The sequence below is a fragment of the Pinus tabuliformis genome, chromosome 9 (genome assembly GCF_031772625.1).
Source record: "Pinus tabuliformis cultivar Carrire ecotype Pingquan chromosome 9, CPIR1, whole genome shotgun sequence".
In the NCBI taxonomy this organism is placed as follows: Eukaryota; Viridiplantae; Streptophyta; class Pinopsida; order Pinales; family Pinaceae; genus Pinus; species Pinus tabuliformis.
Window position 1 is genome coordinate 1,617,552,157 of NC_142307.1, and position 24,519 is coordinate 1,617,576,675.

Genomic DNA, 24,519 nt, shown 5'->3' on the forward strand with positions numbered 1-24,519 from the left:
TAAATCTTTCTTGTCGATTTTTATTATCATTACTCTCTTCTCATGTGTGAATTGCAGGAACGAAAAATAGAAGTAACAGAAAAACAATGTGCAGGAAGCCATGAAGGAAAAGGGTAAAACTCCAATGCTCAGAGACAAAGAAGAGATGCCCTCAAAAACGGATACCACATGCAACAGAGCCAGAGATTCACATAGCACTGCTGAGCTATCCATTACAGATCTTTCATTCACAACCATGGTTGAATGAGTAGTTGAACAATGCTGATATCAACAGGCAGTTTAACGCTCAAGGTCAGAAGCTCACGAAAGCAGTATGTTTACAAATTTTGAAGCTTATACCCGGTGAAGGAAAAGGCACTAAAAGCGAAAAATGCATCAGAGAGGTCCGGATCAAAGAACGGAGGCAGTTTCCGATGCGTGATTAAAGCCTAGCGCTAATCGCGCATTGCTGAGAAATTTGCTCAAAAAGCAAAGCCTCTAGCTGCTCAGTCACTTGTAAGCCCAGAAAATGCAAGAAAGCAATGGTAAAGAACAAACTGGAAACATAAAGCTGAAAGAAGAGGCAGAAGCAATTCGAGGATTAACCAAGTGGAACTTGGATTATTACTGAACATACACAGTATATCCACATAGCCAGAGGATGACTCTCGAGTATATCATCGATTTTGCTAAAAAGATGGTGCCAGCTCTTACCATTTATGTTTTCTTAGCTCAACCAAAAGCGGAAGACAGTCAGCCGACTCTACCCAGGAAAATATTGAATGCTCGCAACATTACGGAGCAAATGCAAAAATATTTAGATATTAGATTTATTTTTTAGAAATAGTTTTGCTTAGAAAAAGGGCGGTCATTTAAACCATATCATGAACCTGTGTAATTAAGTTATTTAGTTAGTAGTATTTAAACCCTTCTCATGCATTTAGAGAAGGGTCCAGAAATTTATCAAAAACTTGTCCTCAGAACATGCACTTTTGCACCCTGAGAGGAGGTTTTGGTGAATGAATGGATCAAGATTTTTTGATGTTTGCATTTGATATCTGCTACTAATGTTGCACTTCTGTACTCTTAGTGGACGTTAGAGCAAGGAGAGATAAATCATTTTTGCTTGAAGCTTATGAGTAGGACTAGTCATAAATGGTACTTTTATCTCTTGACCATTTCTGCTTATATGTTAAAGTGATATACAGTTTTTAGTTGTTTATGTATTATTGCATGAATGCTTGAGTTATCATTTGGCACTTTTGTACGGTGATAGTTATTTATTTATGCCTAATGTATGAATAGCTCATTATGCGATATGTTGTTCACAATTGTTTCGTCTAACATTTTATGCGAAATGGTTCATCTTGATTTATTTCCTTTCTTATAATTGTTGAATGATCTTTATTACCAGTTGTTATTTGAAATCTCTTTAGATCGCATAATAGAAGAATTACATCCCGGGTTAGTATAGATTTAGATGTGCTATTTATTATATTACAATAACATAGAATGAGATTAAAAGTTTGGATTAGAATATCTTAGATAGGAACTATTAGATTAGCAACATCAAATTCTACACACACACACCCATAGATTGGGAAACTAGTCCCATTATCCCCAGTCGGATTCGCTACACTAAACGGGTAAGGAGCTACCAACCAAGTTCCAGACCAGGCAGGTATCCCCCTTGTTGTCGACCCAATTTTCGGGGCTTCAACAGGGACCATGAACTATTTTATAGTTGACTAGATGGAATTTGTTTTTCTTTTCTTTCTTTCCACATGAATATTTTAATCTCTAAATTCGTAAAGATCGTGTGAACCGTATTGGGGCTAAAGCAGTTGAATTGAGAAAAATGACTAGACTAGACATGATGATAAATTTTACAAGGATAATCCAATCAACTAGATTGTGCCACTAAGCTCCAAAATCGATCATATTAATCTTAAAATTTTAAAGCATGGGGGACTAATATGAAAATCTTGGATGGGTAAGCACTATAGGGATGCCCAAATATGAATGTCTTCCAATGAACTTGAACTAGGAATACCATCTCTCTTACAATATTATAGAGGGTAAATGTAGAGCTAGTCCAACTAGATATGTTGCTTTTCTTGTTATTTATTTTCTTTGTCGAGGCCTCTAATTATAATCTGATGCTAATTTCAGTCTTTGTGAAATTTTCACTAAGGATTCATCAAGGATGAGAATATCATGTACGAGTTGAGAGTGGTTTATAACTTTTGTTCCTGTAATGATTTCCACTCTAGGGAGAATTTCCATTTCTCTTTCTTCTTCAATCCTTCTACCAACCAATTTTTCCATTAATATGTACAAGAATGATTAAATAGGAAAACCTTCTTTTGGGAAGGTATGCAAACTAATGTATAGGATTACATAGCATGTGATGCTTTCTAGAGAAGTAAGGGAGAGATGATGAAAATAATAGGGGCATTTCAACCTCAATCAATCCTAACATAGATCTAGATAGACATTTCAATGGATTTTATCAAAATACTATCCAAAGTGAGCAATAAATCAACACAATCAAGATTGATCATCCAAGTAGAGGAAGTTACAGTAATGTATTTAGATATACTTATTAGTCCTTCTTATGAGTCCTGCTAGATACATGGCTCATGGAAAGTCCAAAATCTCCATATACTATAAGAGTACCAAATCATGGAAGAAGTGATAATTTTAAAACTAGGAAGAGAGAAATAAAATCATTGAAATTATTAGTACCCCTCCCTACATCTACTTTGAATAGAAATAATTGGTAATCAGATAAATATAAAACTTTTATTTATATCAAGAATAGTTTGCCTAGATTCTTGCCCCCTACCAGTTGGTCAAGAGGATGAAGAACCAATGGCATTCAATCCATGATATTAATAGGTCGAAAAATCCCACATACACCATATAACCCTATTTTAAAAAAAAATAGAAAAAGAAAAGAAACCGTAAGTCGATAAAACATAAATTAACATCTTCTCATTTCCTATCTGCATAAAGCAAACAAAGCTGAAAGGCCCTACACATTTTTTATCTCTTAAATAAATTAATATTATTGTTAAAATAATATTATAATAATGATAAAATATCAATAATATTTTTGTTATATCGTATAATAATAATGCTAAAATGATAATGAATTTAATCATTATCATATTATGATACATAGGATAACAAGAAATCTATTATTCAAAGGCTGAGCGAGGGTCATCACTAATTTCTAGGGTAGTACAATAGTCTTCAAGTGAAGAGAGGAATCCACGAGCTCATTCTACTTCTATTAGGATACCTCAATGGTTCAATCAAACATTGATGGATTCTTATGAGCATGTTGAGAGTCCTAATAGCGGTTTTAGAGAGAAAATCCTTTAAAGAAGTTTCCAAACTATATGAAATTGATGAGAAGCATTCTATATTCCAATTGTTCTAGTTTTCAAGAGACAATAGAGCAATATGTATGGCAACATGCCATGTGGAGGAACATAGCTCCATCATGAAGAATGATTTTTGGGATGTAATGCCATGATCAAAAGGGAAGACAACTCTAAGTTCTTGGTGGCTCTACAAGATTGAGCATGTTGTATATGGTAGCATTGAGAAGTTCAAGGTGAGGTTTGTGGTGAGAGGGTTCTTCGAGAGAAAGGGAGTCAACTATGGGAAGAAATTTTCTCTAGTTGCCAAGTACACTTCTATTATAGTTGTTGCATCCTTGGTTTCATTTATGGTATGGAAAATAGATTAGCTGGATGTGATGACAACTTTCCTTAATGGGATCATTGGGTAAGAAGTGTACATAGAGAAACTTCAAGGCTTTGAGGTAAATGGGATGGATGCCCATGTGTGTAGGCTAAATTATTCTTTATATGGACTCGAGTGGGCATCAAAAGCATGGTATTCTAGGATTGATGCATATTTACAGATTATGGCTTCACCAAAAGTGAAACAGATTCTTATATTATACTACATATTTGTTCATATTGAAATATTTACTTTAGTGTTGTATGTAGATGACTTTTTTTATAGGTGTAAAGAAGCTTATTACATGGTGTGAAACTAATGTGGTAGCTGAATTCGAGATGAATGATACTAGGATGATACATTAGTTCTTGGGGTTGGTGGTTTGGTAGAGACTATGGGAGGTCTTCCTTAGGTGGGATAACGATGCAATTCAAATTCTAAATATGTTTTAGATGGAGGATTGAAAACCAATGGCCACACCCATGATCACTAATTTGAAGAAAATGAAAACTTTAGGTTCGGAGTTGGTGGATCCCATGATGTTCACATAACTATTAAGTTCCTTGATTTATTTGGTCAACGCTAGGCCAACATCTGTTTTGTACTGGACACCTTGAGTTAGTTTGTGGTGGAGGTAAGACAGGAGCATCATGTAGCAACAAAATATGTGCTTAGACATTTGAGGAGCAAATTGGAGTATGGTCTTAGATATCTTGGAGATTTTTAAGTGAAGTTGCATGGTTATTTCTCAGATTGGGTAGGCATTGTTGTAGAGAGGAAGATCACCTTAGGGTGTTGCTTTAACATGGGATCAATTATCGTATTGTGGTTCAATAGGAAGCATAATTCATGAGATTTTCCACTATTTGGTTTTTTTTCCCTAAATATGACACCTTTCCTTAATGGGATCATTGGGGAAGAAGTGTCCATAGAGAAATCTGAGGGATTTGAGGCAAATGGGAGGGATTCCAATGCGTTTAGGCTTAATCACTCCTTATATGGACTCTAGTGGGAATTAAAAACATATTATTGTATGATTAATGCATGTTTACACATTATGGGCTTCACCAAAAGTGAAACAAACTCTTAACTTGTATTACATATTTGTTCATACCTATCTATTTACCTTGGTGTTGTGTGTATATGATTTTTTTTTAATAGGTGTAGAGTAGCCCAACATGGCAATTGAATTCAAGATGAATGATACCAGGATGATGCATTAGTGCTTATGGTTGGTGGTTTGGTAGAGACCATGGGAGTTTTTCCTTAGGTGGGATAAGTATGCGAAGAGGTTTTAGATGGAGGGTTGAAAACCAATGGCCACACCCATGATTACTAATTTGAAGAAAATGACAAATTTAGATTCAGACTGAGTGGATCCCACGATGTACACATAACTAGTTCTTTCATTTATCTAGTCAACACTAGGTGAATATATGTTTGTACTAAACACATTGAGTTGAGTTAGTTCGTGGTGGAGCTAAGCCAACTGCATAGGGTAACCACAAAATATGCAGAGAGACAACTGCATAGGGTAACCACAAAATATGTACTTAGATATTTGAGGAGCACACTAAAGTATAGTCTTAGATATCCTAAAGATGGTAAAGTGCAGTTGCATGGTTATTTCTCAGATTGGGTAGGCATAGAAAACCTTAAGGCGCTACTTTAACATGGGATTAATTATGGTATTATGGTTCAATAGGAAGTATACTTCAAGAACTTTTCCACTATTTGGTTTCTTTCCTTAAAGACATGTGAAAATTGTATTCTAACAAATAATCTAAATAATATAATGAATATAGTTTTCCAATGACCTTAAATTCATAATGTGTTGCCACATAGTGTTGTTGGACGCTGTTAGATACATAGTAAAAGTGTCCAATCCTCGTAAAAGTCATAATTTTAAAGCTAAAAAAAAGCCATAAAATTATTCAAATTATTAATACCCTTGGCTAAATTTGCTTTGGGTGGAACTTTTATTTATATCAATTAACTACACATATCAGTTACTTTTCTAACCTGGGAAAACCACCCTAAAAATAAAAGAACTGATAGCAGGTCCAAAAATCGTTGGAACTTAGCCCACATACACCATCTGACCGTTTTATAAATAGTTTTAGAAAAAAAAGTGCACTATAATTATGTCAAGCATAAACCGTGCCTTATTGCAACACGATGTAAATATGTAACGTAGACAATATCAATGACACGATGTAAATATGTAACGTAGACAATATCAATGACACGATGTAAATATGTAACGTCAACCATACCTATGATAGGTAATGGATATAACATGCTGTTAGATGGAGAGAGTATTTTGTCGGTAACCAATATAAGTTTATTGCCCCGATTACACTCACCGAAACTTTTTGCAATGTCTCCAAGAAAGGGGAGTACAATACATTTCTTTATTCAACAACCGCACTTGCAACAATGCATTTCTTTATTCAACAATAGCACTTGCAACAAAAATGTTGTTGGAATATTAATTCCAACTGTTGTGCAGCAGCAGCGATGCGGGACATCGCCGACATCGCATTAGCGAGCCGTAATAGAGGACTTACAAAAGTGTCGGTGTATCTACAGTAGAACTGCAGTGAACAGTTGAACAACAGCAGCTATTTTATTCATTTGTCCTGATCCGGCGCCCCACATTTATTCCTGGTCTTTAAGTCACCGCCATTACCATCTTTTCACTCTTTAATTATTTTTGAGTTCCCGAAGGAGGAAAGATCAGATCCAGCGCTACACCATTACTTCTCAACAACTGTATTAATGAGCAGAACGGCTGAAAGAGAAAAGAACCAGCCTCGAGCCGACGCAACATTTATCAGTTATGGGTTTCCACATAACCGACTCAAGAAGCACAACAGAATGTCAGAAAGATCAGATTTTATTCATTATGAGCAGCAGAGTACAGCAGAAACTTCATCAGCAAGTTAAAGCGTTGATGACCCTTTCCCGCACTATAAAATGCAGACACAGCAGTGAAGAAAGAACAGAAGCAGAAATAGAAATAGAAATAGAAACAGGGGAAATAAATAGATAGCAGAGGAGAGCACACAACAGCGTGAAGAAAAATATTTCCAGAACAATGAAATGCACAACAGTGCAGATTTGAATGTTTTTTGTTTTGAGATTGTTTGCAGTGAGAAACGGTAGAAACATCAGTGCTGAAACAGTAGTGCTGAGATAGAGTTGCTGAGATAGAGTTGCTGAAACAGAGTGCTGAGACAGAAATGCTGAAATAGCAGTACTGAGACACAATGCTGAGACAGCAGTGCTGAGAGAGAGTTGCTGAGACAAGCAGTGCTGAGATAGCTGTATATGCAGCAGCATAAATGTATTGAAAGTTTTACACACGGCAGTGTAAAATATCAGGCAGAAACAACAATGTCAATTTGGACAGATTGAAGTGCCTCTGAAGCAGGCATGGTGGAATTCCTCTGTTAAGAGGTAAATGTTATTTGTGTGGAACAGAAGTGTTCCTTGGTGAATCCCTCTGTCAAGAGGAAGGTGCTTTTTAAGCATAGTGTTTGGTGAATCCTTCTATCAAGAGGAAGATGCTCTTTAGCATAGACTGGTAAATCCCTCTATCAAGAGGAAGATGCTCTTTAGCATAGATTGGTAAATCCCTCTGTTAAAGAGGAAGATGTTTTGTAATAGGAGTTGTGGAAATCCCTCTATGTGAGGAAGACTTAGTTTTATCAGTTGTTTATCGTTTACAAATAGAAGTTTCTTTTTTCCTGTTGCTGTTACACCGTAAGTCGAAAAATACTTGACGTCAAAAATCTCTGTTGCTGTTACACCGTAAGTCGAAAAATACTTGACGTCAAAAATCCCCGTTGCTGTTACACCGTAACTCAAAAAATACTTGACGTCAAAAATTTACGTTGCTACAACACCACGAAGAGCGTTGCTGCAACACAAGTTACAACAACTGAAAAAAACTGCGTTGCTGCAACACCATTTACAACAAAGTGATTTTTTCTGTTTTCGCTGTATTGAAACAGAGTATTATTTTGATCAGTTTTTGATCCTGAGGCAAAGTAGAGTATTATTTTATGCTTTGTTCTTGTGTTTTTGAATTATCAGAAATCCCGAAAACAGAGTATTACTCTTTGTTCATATTTTTTTTTGTTGTTTCGGAATTTATCAGAAAATTCCCAACAGTGGAAACAGAGGATTTTTTTTTTCCACTCTATTTTGTTTGGAATAACCAGAAATTCCCGACAAATGAAACACAATGAAACAGGTAATTGGCGCTTAGGTAAAACACACACAATGAAAGAAAGAAAGAAACGGGGAATAAAGAGGTCTCATGCCCTCAGGAACCACATCTCAATAATATCATGCAGAGACACACAGTAACACCTAGAGAGAGACGAAGATAGAGGGGCGTTTTGTTCTTGGGTTCCGGGACGCATTCCACACAGAAAATGCACTCGATGAATTCATCCATTTCTCTACCAACTCTAGATGGTGACGTTTCAGCACGTCTTTGAGGCCCTCTATGTTGTTTATCCATGCCATCCCAACCTCCGTATACACTTCTTTCTTGAAATCACTCGTGAAAAAGTGATCTGCCTCCAATCAACTGCAATTGAAATATATCCACAAAACGCATCTTACTAAAGGAATGATAAATTTTGCGCTTTTTATTGAAGAATGGAATATTATAAAATGAGAAATGATTTATTTACCCACCGTGATGCCATGAGCAAAAAGATAAAGAAGGCCATCTCACTGATGGAAAAACCTTTAATCTTCTTCTCTGCCATGAGGCCGACCTGTAGATCTAGAAGTTCAACGTCGTTATCATAGACCTCTTTCAACATTTGGATTTCCTCCTTATCGTCTGTGAGGTCTTCCCATTTTGAGATGGGAATCATCAGCATATTCCGCTGAAATTCATTGTATCTTGCTATGCTCCTCTCCCTATCACGATAAACTGAAATAGTACACTCTATCAAATCTACTACTTCACATTTTAATTTAACAAATTTAAAATAGGATGAAATTAAAAGAGAAAAAACATGAAGAAAAAGAAGAAGAAGTGCAACCAGTAACTAAAGTAATAAATTTCTTACTGTCCAGTGCGGGCATGTCTATAGGATATGGTCTCTCATTTCCATCAGGGTCCTGAGCGATAATGTCTCTCATCCATACAGGGTAGTTCCAAATATTAAGGGCCCCATAGGCTTGATGCCCCACTGATACAATGTGACATTCCTTACCAATATCTGATAACTTTTCTTCTCCTGGAATTCCTATTAGTTCCTTCATCTCTATCCTGTGAGTCAAATGAATGGATGACACCGGATATTTAACTACTATTTGCTTTTATCATAGTCTAAAGTTCAAACTGCTTCCAAAATAACCAGAATGTGAACAGAGTTCCAATATAAGTGATGTTGTAAACTCAACTCACTCTTTGAGAATTGGAGGGGTTTTGTTGTCCACTGGAGTTCCATGAATTTCTCTAACGAGTAAGCTGTCTGGAAACAGACTGTGCATTCGATAGACACCCACAAATTCCTCAGTGAGAGAGTATGGGACTCCATGATTCTGAGGCTTGGGCATTCCTATATAGCCGCTCAGAAGAGAACTTCCAGTGTGACCAAAGATGTTCTTCACCTTCTTACCCAATAACCCATACCTGCACATAGTGAAAGCTTCGTTCATTAATAAGAAGAAAGCCTGTATTTAAACATTTTATAACAAATACGAATTCCTTTATGTTTTAGCTCTGATATTTTAGCCCTTTGCCTTAAATTTCAAGATTGCAACCTGTGTAAAACAATATGTAATTATATGTAACAATTGGCGTTCATTCTAGCAAGGAGGGTGTCTGTTTTGAGGAGCTCCACCATCCAGTCAATGGTGTGGATCTTGGCTATCACGGCTGAAGTCACTAATCTTGCATGGCGATACAAATCCTCGTTGCTCATACCAATATAGTGAAGCTACATTTATAAATTAGTTGACCAAATTATATTAGTCTGCAATGAGATTGATCTTAGTGCTGAGGGTCCAGATGTGAATTTCAATGAAAAACTTTAATAATCAATGGTCATATTCAAGTAACATCCATAGTATTCTATAAGTTAGATTTGATTATTGAGAATTTCTACAATGTTGAAAACGTAATTTCAACCGCATGGGTACAACGCCCAAACCGCCGCAGCGAAACCAGAAACTACCCCTGTCAGATTTCGGACCGCCTTTTGGTGTGGAGTGGTTTCCGTATAATCGACTCCGATACAATGTAATGCAGCCACGTGGTCCTCTACATACGTCAGCAGAACTGACTTTTCAGACGCTAATGTTCAGCATGAAGTGGGCTCCCGAAATCGACGTCAACCGTCCGATTTGCTTGATCGTTCTCCACCGTCCATCAACCAAAGGTGCATTAAAAATTATGCGTGGAGTAAAATTCAAGTTTCGTTGACCGCCGGTAAAATAATTTAATGAATTAAATGTGCCCGTAGGAGTATTGGTAAGAGTTTTAAATTTTAATGTTTTTTTTTTATATCGGAGGTATGGGTGCATATGCATGTTACGTAATTTTTGTATGGCATATGTGTACTTAGTAAGTTATGTTTTTAAGTGGGCGTTGACCATTGTAATAGATATGAAGCAGCAAAACACATGCGCGGGTAAAAAGAAAAAAAAGGTATGAAGACTTGAGAACAGAGTGGGGAGAATAACGCACAACAGTGCAAAACATATGAATAACTGACGCAGGGCTAGGCCTGCAAAAACCAGGATCTTCAATACTTTGTTATGCCAACCATGCATCTCAGCCTTTTTCCTTATCACTTAGCAATTTCAAACTCCAACTCCGTCCTCCAATGAATTGCGCACACATGCCTCTCGTTTTCCTTCCAGCATATTCTACAGGAAATCTTAGCACAGGTTTATATATGTGATATACAAGCCATGAACGCGGCCTGTATTCAACCAACAGCGCATGTGTAAACCACACGAATACTCTGACTCTGCGTATATATATATGATACATTCTACCCAGAATTCAAACACAGTTCATATGCACAATTAATAAAAAAAACAATGAAGCCCCGCTCCCCTCTGCTCCGGATCTAAATTATCATTGCAACGCATCCCCTCTCCATACGCAAGCTCTCCTTGGTTTTTCTCCACAGTTCAACTTCCAAATAAATTAATAACCACAGTTGTATAACCCAGCCTTCAACCGTAGTTATGGTGCGCACCATACCCTTGTACACTGATTTAATCAGACCCACACATCGATCTCACAACCTCAGCAGCCGTTGAAGGAGCAGGCAGCTCGAAGAAGCACTCATTCTCATCAAACGTTTTGATAATAAACCGAAACGCGACCTTCAATAAGCACAAGAACAAGCACACCGGACTTTTCACGCATGCATTCAACCACTATTCGTTGGAGCCTAAACACAGTCACATCTCTAACAAGCTGTTCATCCTTAAAATAGCAACCCTCCGCGCGACAGGTAGGCTGTGGAAGCGGTTACCTACAGTAAACCTTTATGCATTACATGTACTTCAATTCACCACGCTTCGTAAGGTATTCATACTGCATCGGTTGCGCAACAGATTTAAATATATTATATACAAACACACAGATTTACATACAAACACAGCGATATAAGTCCTCTCAGTGAAAAGGCGCATATACATATTGTATTCAACCGTAATAGAATGAAATCAGAATAGCTTTGCATGCAGCTGTGTGCATGACTCATTGGATTTCTCTTAAAGCGCCGAGGGAAAGATCTATTACTCACCACTTGATATGTATCACTGTAGTTTGAATATCCAACTGATCCAACAGCCCATTGAGTTTCAAGATTTTTATCTTTTCCATCTGTGGATAGCAGAATCTTGCTATCAACATGCAATCTAGACGCAACAACAATCCCGATCCCAGGAATGCGTTCATGACCCAAGAACGCCAACCTTCAATTTCGCCTTGTCCCACTCATCGATGCATGAATTTATCTTGTTCTTAAATTAAACGTTAACCTCACGTTTAGTTAGAAATTCACCGCCGATATGTTCTTGGCCGCTACAACTCAGCGTTTCCGCCGCATTATGAGAATCCTTGCTTATACCAAGAATATATATACATATACCACAGTGAAATAAAAACCCAAGTAAAATAACAATGAATGGAGTCCTGCGCCTGGATTTAATCATTCGATTGTATTAACACGCAGACCATCAATCCTTTCATAGCAACTTATCAATGCATACACCATGAGCATACATTTTCCCCTTACGCTTATTCATTATAACATTATATAACTGAATATATGTGCAAGTTTAACATTGTATAACTTTATATATGTGCGCCACATAAAATAAAGACTGTCACAATCACATCCATGCAATCATAGTTATATTCACATAAACAAAGATTCATACAACAGTTATATTCATGGCCAGATATGCAATCCATGGCCCTTTTACAAATTGCCGAAGGCTCCCAAAGAGAAACCTTCCTCACCTCTCACACTCACTCCTCACTCCTATTCTATCTCTTTCTCCAAAGAAAACCATTCCTATTTACATACTTAACTAATTAAATGCTCAATCCCCTTAGTATCTCAACAAATCCCTAAATCTCTCAACATCCCTAAAAGATAGATTCTCATCCCAAAGACTTAGAAACTAATTCCAACTTAGGCTCCCTCATTAACTCTAACTCTATTTCTTCTCATATTCCTTAAAAGAATATTTACAAAATCCTCACTTTCTCCTATTTTATTAAATATAACAAATTAATTAATAAAATATTAAGAATTGTCACACCCCCTTTAATCACATATTTACAATGAAAAAAATGGTCTTGATGCTCCTGCATCAGACTCCCAACATTAAACTAAACATGATCGCCTGATCATGTGCTCGGATCTGTGTATGCCTGGATCCCATATCTTGTGTTGTAACTTTCCACTTGCTACTTTCACAATCTGTCTCTATTTTCATTTTTCTGCTGCTTTTGCTGCTTCTCTTCCTTGCTACTGCTGGTTTCTTCCGGGATTCTTTTGTCATCAGTCTTCTGATACTTTCAATATCACGGTCTATTAAATCTCCCGGCTGTTGATTTCTTGCTGCCTGCTGAGCTAAGACGGCTTGCTCAGTTTGTACTGTCACTTTTTGACTTCTTGCTTCTATTCTTGTTTCTGTTCTGACTTGTTCAGTCTTCATCTCCACCCAATCATCCATGCCCTCTTGTTTTCTAGAACAGAAAACTTCTTCTTCCTTCATTTGACTTCTCAATTGAGTCAAATGTTCTGCAACAATACCTGCATTCACAAAACACTTGTTAGAATAAAAATCCGAAGGCATCAGTGCCTTGTCCTCCTTTGCCAGCACTTCAGTATGCTGTTCTGAATTCTCTTCCACCATCAGCACATCACTATGCTGATTCTCTTTGCCCAAAGAATCCTCTGAAGAATTCCCAAGACTGTCAACCAGTCTTTCTCCCACATCATCTGCTTCCATGATATCTTTTTGCACTCGTTCACTATACTGAACTCTTTCTTCTGCCATATCCCTGTCATACTCTGAATTCTTCAACAAATATTCTAGCAATGCAATTTCTTTGTAACATTGCTGAAGCATAACATCACCATCACTTACAGTCCCTGCATTCATACACAACTTGTCAGTTTGAAAACTACAAGTTTCAACAACCTTAACCGTCGGTTCGTATACCAGCTCTTCCAGCTGATCATCTTCTTCATGAACTTCCTCTTCAACAAAACCTGTAATCACATCACAACTGTCAGCTATAAAAACACAAGAGTTCACATTATCTAGCTGATCTGGATCTGCCCAATAGTTCAAGAAATCATCAATGATCTCCTCCTCTGTTTCATCAATGGAAACCTCCTCTTCCAACTCAGCTGCCCTAAGTTCTTCACGTCTCAATTTTACATCCATTATCTGCTCGAGCTTCTTCAGCTCTTCCATTAACTGCATGTTTATCTGTCCATCTCTTTTCTGTTGTAGCCTCTTCCACTTCACTTTCTTTCCCTTCAGTGGAAAGATCCATCCTTTATTCTGGTTTTCCTGCTCTTGCAGCCATTCCTCTAGTACCTGCAATTGCACTTTCATTACTGCAATCTCTCTTTCTCTGACTTCTGCAGTCATCTCATCGTTGTGGCATTCCTCTGAACCTCTTCTTTGATCCTCCATGATCATCTTCTCACTTGCCATGAGTTGCACTAGCCTCTACGACAGCAATCTCTTCTGCTGTCACTTACCTCACCAAGCCCTCCTCACTCAGTCTTTTGGTAAGTACTGGTTCACTGCCTCTGGAACCTCTTTGAGCACTCTCCTCTGCTCACTCTCTAGGCTATCTCTTCAACTCACCTTCTTCTTCAGGACACTGCAATTGTCCTCCTTATCCAGCCTTTAGCTGAATGCCAGGTTCAATGCCATCTTCTCTGCAACCAGAAACTCTCATCACAAATGTCAAATCAGAAAAAAAATCATTTCACCTTCAAGATCCTATTGATCTCGCTTCATCTCCCACCTGCACGGCATCTCTGTGCTGCAACATTCATCAGTCTCAAAATCTGATCTTATCACATGCAATTAATAAAAAAAAACTTCATCCTTCAAACAGAGCTATTCCAGCTCTGATACCAAAAATGACGCAGGGCTAGGCCTGCAAAAACCAGGATCTTCAATACTTTGTTATGCCAACCATGCATCTCAGCCTTTTTCCTTATCACTCAGCAATTTCAAACTCCAACTCCGTCCTCCAATGAATTACGCACACATGCCTCTCGTTTTCCTTCCAGAATATTCTACAGGAAATCTTAGCACAGGTTTATATATGTGATATACAAGCCATGAACGCGGCCTGTATTCAACCAACAGCGCATGTGTAAACCACGCGAATACTCTGACTCTGCGTATATATATATGATATATTCTACCCAGAATTCAAACACAGTTCATATGCACAATTAATAAAAAAAACAATGAAGCCCCGCTCCCCTCTGCTCCGGATCTAAATTATCATTGCAACGCATCCCCTCTCCATATGCAAGCGCTCCTTGGATTTTCTCCACAGTTCGACTTCCAAACAAATTAATAACCACAGTTGTATAACCCAGCCTTAAACCGTAGTTATGGTGCGTGCCATACCCTTGTACACTGTTTTAATCAGACCCACACATCGATCTCACAACCTCAGCAGCCGTTGAAGGAGCAGGCAGCTCGAAGAAGCACTCATTCTCATCAAACGTTTTGATAATAAACCGAAACGCGGCCTTCAATAAGCACAAGAACAAGCACACCAGACTTTTCACGCATGCATTCAACCACTATTCATTGGAGCCTAAACACAGTCACATCTCTAACAAGCTGTTCATCCTTAAAATAGCAACCCTCCGCGCGATAGGTAGGCTGTGGAAGCGGTTACCTACAGTAAACCTTTATGCATTACATGTACTTCAATTCACCACGCTTCGTAAGGTATTCACACTACATCGGTTGCGCAACAGATTTAAATATATTATATACAAACACACAGATTTACATACAAACACAGCGATATAAGTCCTCTCAGTGAAAAGGCGCATATACATATTGTATTCAACCGTAATAGAATGAAATCAGAACAGCTTTGCATGCAGCTGTGTGCATGACTCATTGAATTTCTCTTAAAGCGCCGAGGGAAAGATCTATTACTCACCACTTGATATGTATCACTGTAGTTTGAATATCCAACCGATCCAATAGCCCATTGAGTTTCAAGATTTTTATCTTTGCCATCTGTGGATAGCCGAATCTTGCTATCAACATGCAATATAGACGCAACAACAATCCCGATCCCAGGAATGCGTTCATGACCCAAGAACGCCAACCTTCAATTTCGCCTTGTCCCACTCATTGATGCATGAATTTATCTTGTTCTTAAATTAAACGTTAACCTCATGTTTAGTTAGAAATTCACCCCCGATATTTTCTTGGCCGCTACAGCTCAGCGTTTCTGCCGCATTATGAGAATCCTTGCTTATACCAAGAATATATATACATATACCACAGTGAAATAAAAACCAAAGTAAAATAACAATGAATGGAGTCCTGCGCCTGGATTTAATCCTTCGATTGTATTAACACGCAGACCATGAATCCTTTCATAGCAACTTATCAATGCATACACCATGAGCATACATTTTCCCCTTACGCTTATTCATTATAACATTATAGAACTGAATATATGCGCAAGTTTAACATTGTATAACTTTATATATGTGCGCCACATAAAATAAAGACTGTCACAATCACATCCATGCAATCATAGTTATATTCACAAAAACAAAGATTCATACAACAGTTATATTCATGGCCAGATATGCAATCCATGGCCCTTTTACAAATTGCCGAAGGCTCCCAAAGAGAAACCTTCCTCACCTCTCACACTCACTCCTCACTCTTATTCTATCTCTTTCTCCAAAGAAAACCATTCCTATTTACATACTTAACTAATTAAATGCTCAATCCCCTTAGTATCTCAACAAATCCCTAAATCTCTCAACATCCCTAAAAGATAGATTCTCATCCCAAAGACTTAGAAACTAATTCCAACTTAGGCTCCCTCATTAATTCTAACTCTATTTCTTCTCATATTCCTTAAAAGAATATTTACAAAATCCTCACTTTCTCCTATTTTATTAAAAATAACAAATTAATTAGCAAAATATTAAGAATTGTCACACCCCCTTTAATCACATATTTACAATGAAAAAAATGGTCTTGATGCTCCTGCATCAATAACCAGGGGTTGAAAGGTATTTTTTTGTGTTGCTCAAACGAATGGAAGAACGCACAGTGATATGAATGACTGTGAATTTTTATTTTTGAAAATGAAATGCAATATAAAAATTTTACAGCATATGTAAAAATTGTTTTACATCAGTATGTGTAAAATAGTTTTACAGCAGTAAATGTAAATGGGTTTTTACACACCAGCAGTGTAAATACTCAGGAGGAGACAGAGTAAATGTTTTGTTGGATGAATGTTTTTTTGGTGAATCCCTCTCAGTAAAAGAGGATGAATATGTATCAGGCATTTTGTTTTAATGAATAGAAATCTTTTTATGGTGGTGTAATACTCTATTCTCGGACATTTTATTTTGAAGCTTCCCTGTGCACAAAAAGATCCTGTGGAGAGAAAGAAACAGAGCATTGCCTCTGTGTTTTTTTTGTTTTTGGGATTTTATCAGAAAAATCCCCAACAGTGGTATCAAAGCAGGTTTAGGCTCTTTGAAGGTCTTCAAGAAGCTGAAGGGAGGAGTCTTTTGTTGCAGTAGTAAATATTCTCCAGCAAAGTGAAGTCTCAGGCAAAAGATTCAGATATTCCTCAAAGTTTTCTTTTTGTTACTGCTGAAGCAGTCAGTGTTTTAAAATACACAGTCAATAATTTAAAGCATAGTTGAGGATGCAAGGAATGGCTAGCACCACTACTAGCATGGGTATGTTTAACACCCAGTTCCCACAGTTTAATGGGAAGAACTATGACTACTGCTCAATAACCATGAGAGCTTTATTTGTCTCACAAGATCTATGGGAGCTTGTTGAATCTGGGTTTGAAGAACCAGCAGATGAAAATGAATTTAACACATTAACTCAGGGAGAGAGAGATCTGTTGAAGAGCAATAGGAAGAAGGATGCAAAAGCCATTGTATTGTTGTATCAAGCAGTAGACCAGAGTGTGTTTCCAAGGATAGCAGCAGCTAAGACATCCAATGAAGCATGGGAAACCCTCAAAACAACCTATCAATGCATGGAGAAAGTGAAGACAGCAAAACTACAATTGCTGAGGAGAGATTTTGAAAATCTGAGCATGAAGGAGTCAGACACTATTGACTCATTTTTCACACATGTAATTGGTCTGGTCACACAGATAAGGACTCATGGAGAAACCCTTGAAGAAAGGAGGATTGTGGAGAAACTGTTGAGGGTCCTACCCTCAAAGTTTGATGTGATTGTCACCACCATAGAAGAGACAAAGGATCTCTCAAACTTTTCAGTTGATGAGCTTCATGCATCACTAATAACACATGAGCAGAGGTTGAGTAGAAATGAAAACTCATCTCTAGAGCAAGCCTTCAAGACCCAGATGTCTTTTGGAAGAGGAAGAGGTCAAGGTAGAGGAAACAAGAGAGGAAGAGGTAGAAGCCAGAACAGAGGTGGAAGGAACAGTCCAGCAAATGCTCAAAGAAGAGGCAGCAATCCAAATCAGAACCAAGGCCAAGGCAGCAGCCAACAAAGAGGACAACATCATGCTCAAGGACAAAGGTATGAAAAATCCAATGTCCAATGCTATTATTGTAAAAAATATGGGCATTATGCCAGTGAATGTAGGAAGAAGCAACATGATATGAGTAATAGACAAAATGCAAATGTCACTAGAGAAAACATCAGCCAAGATAATGTGTTGTTAGCTTGTAACATGGCTGAAACAAACAGTGAGGACATATGGTTTTTAGACTCAGGTTGCAGCAACCATATGACAGGAAACATAGCCTTCTTTTCTGCCCTAGATAAAAATGTGAAATCAGAAGTCACACTAGGAACTGATAGAAAAATTTCTGTTATGGGAAAAGGAGAGGTAAAAATATTTACAAAGCAAGGAGAAAAGAAAACCATAGCAGATGTCTACTATGTCCCTGGAATGAGATGTAACCTCTTGAGTATTGGACAGCTTGTCCATAAGGGGTACAATGTTTTCTTTAAAAATGATGTATGCACCATCATGGATATAGCACCCAGCAAAAGATGCATTGCTGAAGTAAAGATGACAAGGAACAGGATGTTCCCTCTTAGAATAAGGGCAGATTTGAAAAACAAAGGAGAAATTGCAGCAGTCACCCAAGAGGCTTTCCAAAGCGTGCCAAAGGATGAAAATTGGTTGTGGCACTTGAGATTTGGACATCTCAATTTTGGAGATCTAAACTTGTTAAGTAGAAAAGGAATGGTAAGAGGATTACCATTGATAGAGAAACCGGACATCCTTTGTGAAGGTTGCATTTTGGGGAAACAACATAGAGAAAGTTTTCCATCAGGTAAAAGCATAAGGGCAAAGGCACACTTAGAGATCATCCACTCAGACTTATGTGGACCAATGCAAAATCTATCATTAGAAGGCAGCCAATATTTCCTAACATTTATTGATGACTTTACAAGAAAAAATTGGGTATATTTTCTTAAAAACAAAAGTGAAGTGTTTGAAAAATTCTTAAATTTCAAAGCACTTGTGGAGAACCAAAGCGGGCTGCATATAAAAGTTTTGAGAACTGACAGAGGAGGTGAGTATATCTCCAAGGAATTCCTACGATTTTGTAGAGAAAATGGAATTCACAAACAGTTTACAGCTAGGTACACCCCACAGCAAAATGGAGTTGCTGAAAGGAAGAACAGGACCATCATGGATATGGCGAGGAGCATGCTGAAGGCAAAGCATTTGCCAAATGATTATTGGGTTGAAGCTGTAAATTGTGCAGTGTATATTTTGAACAGGTGTCCTACAAAAGCAGTCATGAACAAAGTGCCGGAAGAAGCATGGAGTGGGAGAAAGCAAGGTGTCACCCACTTGAAAGTTTTTGGATGTGTGGCTTATGCACACATACCAGATCAGCTAAGGAGGAAGTTGGACAACAAAGGGGAGAAATGTATCTTCATTGGATACAGTGAGGAATCCAAAGCTTACAGGTTGTATATCCCATCTACCAAGAAGTTTTTTGTCAGCAGAGATGTTCAATTCATTGAGGAGGAAGCTTGGGATGGAAGCATAGAGAAAACAGTGAATGTTAAAAACTGTTTGTCTCATGATGAAGATGATGAGGAGGTGGCTGAAATGCATCCCCAAACAGCAGCGCCAACACAAGGACAACAAGGGACACCATTGAGGATAAATGAAAGTGCTTCATCAAGCACACCACAAGGAGGAAATTCAAGTGCATCTTCAAGCACTTGCACACCAAATGAACGAGGTAAGAAGTTTAGAAATCTAAGTGATATTTATGATGAAGGAATGAATTCCTTATTTGCCTTGTATTGTCATGTTGATGATCCTATTCATTTCGAAGATGCAATTAAAGATAAGAAATGGATAGAAGCTATGGATGAGGAGATGAATGCCATAGAGAGAAACAAAACATGGGATTTGGTTGAGCTACCAAAAGGCAAAGAAGTCATTGGAGTGAAATGGGTTTACAAGACCAAGAGCAATGCTGAAGGCAAGATAGAAAGGCACAAGGCAAGGATGGTTGTCAAAGGATACAAGCAGCAGTATGGGAGAGATTATGAGGAGACTTTTGCACCGGTTGCAAGAATGGAAATTGTGAGAGTAGCATTGTCCATAGCAGCACAAAACAAATGGAAAGTTTACCAAATGGATGTGAAGTCAGCATTCCTAAATGGAGTGTTAATGGAAGAGGTTTACATTGAACAACATCTAGGCTATGAGAAGAAAGGTGAAGAGCACAAAGTGTGCAAATTGAAGAAAGCTCTTTATGGGTTGAAGCAAGCGCCAAGAGCATGGTACAACAGGATAGATTCCTATCTATTGGATAATGAATTTGACAAGTGTGAAGGAGAACCCACCGTCTACATCAAAGAAAAAGATGGTAAAATTTTAATTGTTGTCTTATATGTTGATGATGTTATTTTCACAGGTAATGATGATCAGCTCATTGAGAATTTTAAATCAGTCATGAAAGAGGAATTTGAAATGACTGACATGGGTTTCTTGAGATACTTCTTAGGCATAGAATTATATCAAAATGAAAAAGGAATTTTTATCTCACAAGCTAGATATGTAAATCAAGTGTTGGGCAGATTTAACATGCAAGAATGCAAAGCAGCGATCACTCCCACAGTAATGGGATTAAAACTCAGCAGAGAGGACAGCAGCAAGGATTTTGATCCTAGTTTGTACAAGAGTATTGTTGGCAACCTTATGTATTTAACAGCTACTAGGCATGACATTATGTTTGCTGTTAGTTTAATTTCCAGATTCATGGAGAGGCCAAAGGAGGCACATTGGCAGGCAGCAAAAAGAATTTTAAGGTATGTCAAAGGTACCAAAATGTTTGGCATATTATATAGTGTCTCAGAAAGTCCAGATTTAGTTGGATACACTGATAGTGATTGGGCTGGAAGTGTAGATGATCAGAAAAGCACTTCTGATTATGTATTTCATATGGGTTCAGGAGCCATTTCATGGGCTTCTAAGAAGCAGTCCATTGTAGCATTGTCTACAGCAGAGGCTGAATATGTGGCAGCTACAGCAGCAGCATGTCAAACAGTTTGGATGAGAAGAATGTTGAGGAGCTTAGGCCAAGAGCAGGCAAAAGCGACAGTGATTTTTTGTGACAATAGCTCAGCTATTGCATTGTCAAAGAATTCAGTGTTTCATAAGAGAACGAAACACATTGATACAAGGTTTCACTACATCAGAGAATTGGTGAACAATGGAGAAATTGTCCTAGAACATTGCAGGACTCAAGAATAGGTAGCATACATTTTGACAAAGCCATTGGATCAGAAAAGCTTTGAATTTTTGAGAAAGTGTTTGGGTATGACCGAATGCCCAACAGTTGAAATTAAAGGGGAGTGTTGAAAACGTAATTTCACCGCATGCGTACAACACCCAAACCGCCGCAACGAAACCAGAAACTACCCCTGTCAGATTTCGGACCGCCTTTTGGTGTGGAGTGGTTTCCATATAATTGACTCCGATACAATGTAATGCAGCCACGTGGTCCTCTACATACGTCAGCATAACTGACTTTTCGGACGCTAATGTTCAGCATGAAGTGGGCTCCCGAAATCGACGTCAACCGTCCGATTTGCTTGATCATTCTCCGTCGTCCATCAACCAAAGGTGCATTAAAAATTATGCGTGGAGTAAAATTCAAGTTTCGTTGACTGTCGGTAAAATAATTTAATGAATTAAATGTGCCCGTAGGAGTATTGGTAAGAGTTTTAAATTTTAATGTTTTTTTTATATCGGAGGTATGGGCGCATATGCATGTTACGTAATTTTTGTATGGCATATGTGTACTTAGTAAGTTATGTTTTTAAGTGGGCATCGACCATTGTAATAGATATGAAGCAGTAGAACACATGCGCGCGTAAAAAGAAAAAAAAGGTATGAAGACTTGAGAACAGAGTGGGGAGCATAACTCACAGCAGTGCAAAACATATGAATAACCAGGGGTTGAAAGGTATTTTTGTGTGTTGCTCAAACGAATGGAAGAATGCACAGTAATATGAATGACTGTGAATTTTTATTTTTGAAAATGAAATGCAATATAAAATTTTTACAGCATATGTAAAAGTTGTTTTACAGCAGTAAATGTAAATGGGTTTTTACACACCAGCAGTGTAAATATAAATGTTTTGTTGGATGAATGTTTTTTTTGGTGAATCCCTCTCAGTAAAAGAGGATGAATATGTATCAGGCATTTTGTTTTAATGAATAGAAATCTTTTTATGGTGGTGTAATACTCTGTTCTCAGACATTTTATTTTGAAGCTTCCCTGTGCACAAAAAGATCCTGTGGAGAGAAAGAAACAGAGCATTGCCTCTGTGTTTTTTTTGTTTTTTGGATTTTATCAGAAAAATCCCCAACATGCAATAAAACATAATTACCTTTAACATGTCGCAAACGGAATTATGTTATTGGATAAAAAGAGCCTGCATAACCGACACCCCTGCCCATGAATTACAAACATCTCGAGAGAGGGCAATTCCGTCTTTGTCGTGAAGAAGAAGGCCATCGTCCCCCAACTTCAACTTACCATCTTTGAATGTTCTTACTTTTTTTGATTCACTCGCGTTGTTTCCATATACTACACTCCCATCCCTATTTATTTACGTTTAGCATGACAAGAGTATATACATTTATATATATATATATATTGTGAGAAACCTTCACAATTTAGAGGATTTATAGAGAGATAGAGCGTTTAGTCCAGGCAGGTTTTCTTACCACCAGGCGGTCCTCCTATTTCGTGATCCTATTTTGATGTCACAGCTGCCAGTAGGCACTGCCTTGCTTTCGAAGAATTTGAATTCCGTTAGCGGACATTGCGGTGCAACGTTGCGTGGGGCGCTTAACTCTACCTGAAAAATCATGAATTAATGTTAATGTTATATAATTTCTCGTAAAATATATGGTGTTTTCTATTTCTCAGATGGGAAAAAACTATGATCAAATCTGTTTAAACATTTTTTTTAACTATCTATAATTCCGACACCCTGAAAAGCTTCAGAACACTAAGATTGTAAAAAATGCACTCTTCAAATTTATGATTCTAATAAAATCACTACAAAATTCTAGGCAAATTATACCAGAAAATATACTGACAGAAATTTAACAGAGAGCATACGCTCTAAATATATATTGAATAAGGTAAAGTTAATGTTATATAATTTATGATATTTGCATTGAAAATTGTGATAATGGTGATTGAAAACGTTGTGCTTACATATACTCTGTCTTCAACGTGATCGACCCAGTCATGAATCATGAACTGGATCCACGTGGCAGCAAGCATGTTAAATTGTTTGCCTGTATCTACCATTTTCCTCCGAGAGAGCAGCTTGGTAGCAACTACCATGGGATGTGGCTTTAGCAACTGTTTAGTAAATGCACATGTAATTTAGTTATCAGATTAATGACATGTGAAAAAGAAACAACGTTTGGTGGGATGGTTTAATGACCTTATCATGTTGAGAAGGCAGCATGTTTCGCCCAAAGAACGCCCCTTGGCATCCTGTTTCGGCACAGAACAGGTCATTGTAACTTCCATCAGGAGTTCTATCCACTGCATTATATCTTCCTCCCTGCACTGCCGTACCTCCCACATTGATATGATTATAACGCTCGTGCAATGTCTGCCTTATCTCCAGGTATAGGAGTCCTAGGCAGACAGGCAATCTATGCCACGCGTAGAATCGATCCACCAAATGTATAATCTACAGATTAGGAAAAAAAGAGAAACATCAAAGTTCATAACCCCTCATTCATTCAGTATTCTACATTTACAACATTTCATTTCATGGTGATACTTACTAGGAAGATGAGCCTGTCTATGAAACTCAATCTTGAATATTGGGAGAAGAGGTTCTGGTCAAGCAAACCCATGATCTCAAACAGAATACAACTGCAATTAATACGCAAGATTGAAGAGGAGGGGAATGCTCTCTGCTCTGGAAGAAAGAACACTAGAGGCCTTTATATAGAGGGCTGAGACCAGAGTAGTCGAAACCTAGAACGGAGTCATTCAGAATTCACTCTTTTGTGTTAGGTAGAATGGAGTGACTTTATTTTCTCTGGGTGGACGTATTTTTATCGATCTGACCCGTTTGAATTTTATGATTGGCTAACGTACTTTTATATAGGATCTTTATTTCACAGACAGCCTCCAAAATATTTAAAAATATTTTTTCTGCCATTAACCACGTAGTTATACACAGTACTATCCCTGCCATGTTCATAAATGAAAATAAAGCTCAGAGTAGATCATGGTTCATCTCTTTTTCTTAAACCGTAAGTTGTATTAAACTAGTAAATGTTGAGTAATGTTATGTAACATACAATAAGCCAATTATATATTGAATATCATTTTATAATCGATTTATTACCTGTATTATGCATTATACTTATATTTAAGATACAAAACCATCTCCCACATGAATTCCGCCAGCGACGCAGGGGGCTCCACGTTGTTTCCATTG

The 24,519-nt window shown here is 37.7% G+C and overlaps 1 pseudogene; it reads right to left on the bottom strand.

Annotated features, from left to right (window-relative positions):
• Window positions 1–8,068: 8,068 nt before the first annotated feature.
• On the bottom strand, window positions 8,069–23,926 carry LOC149154982 (alpha-dioxygenase PIOX-like; annotated as a pseudogene).
• Window positions 23,927–24,519: the final 593 nt, after the last annotated feature.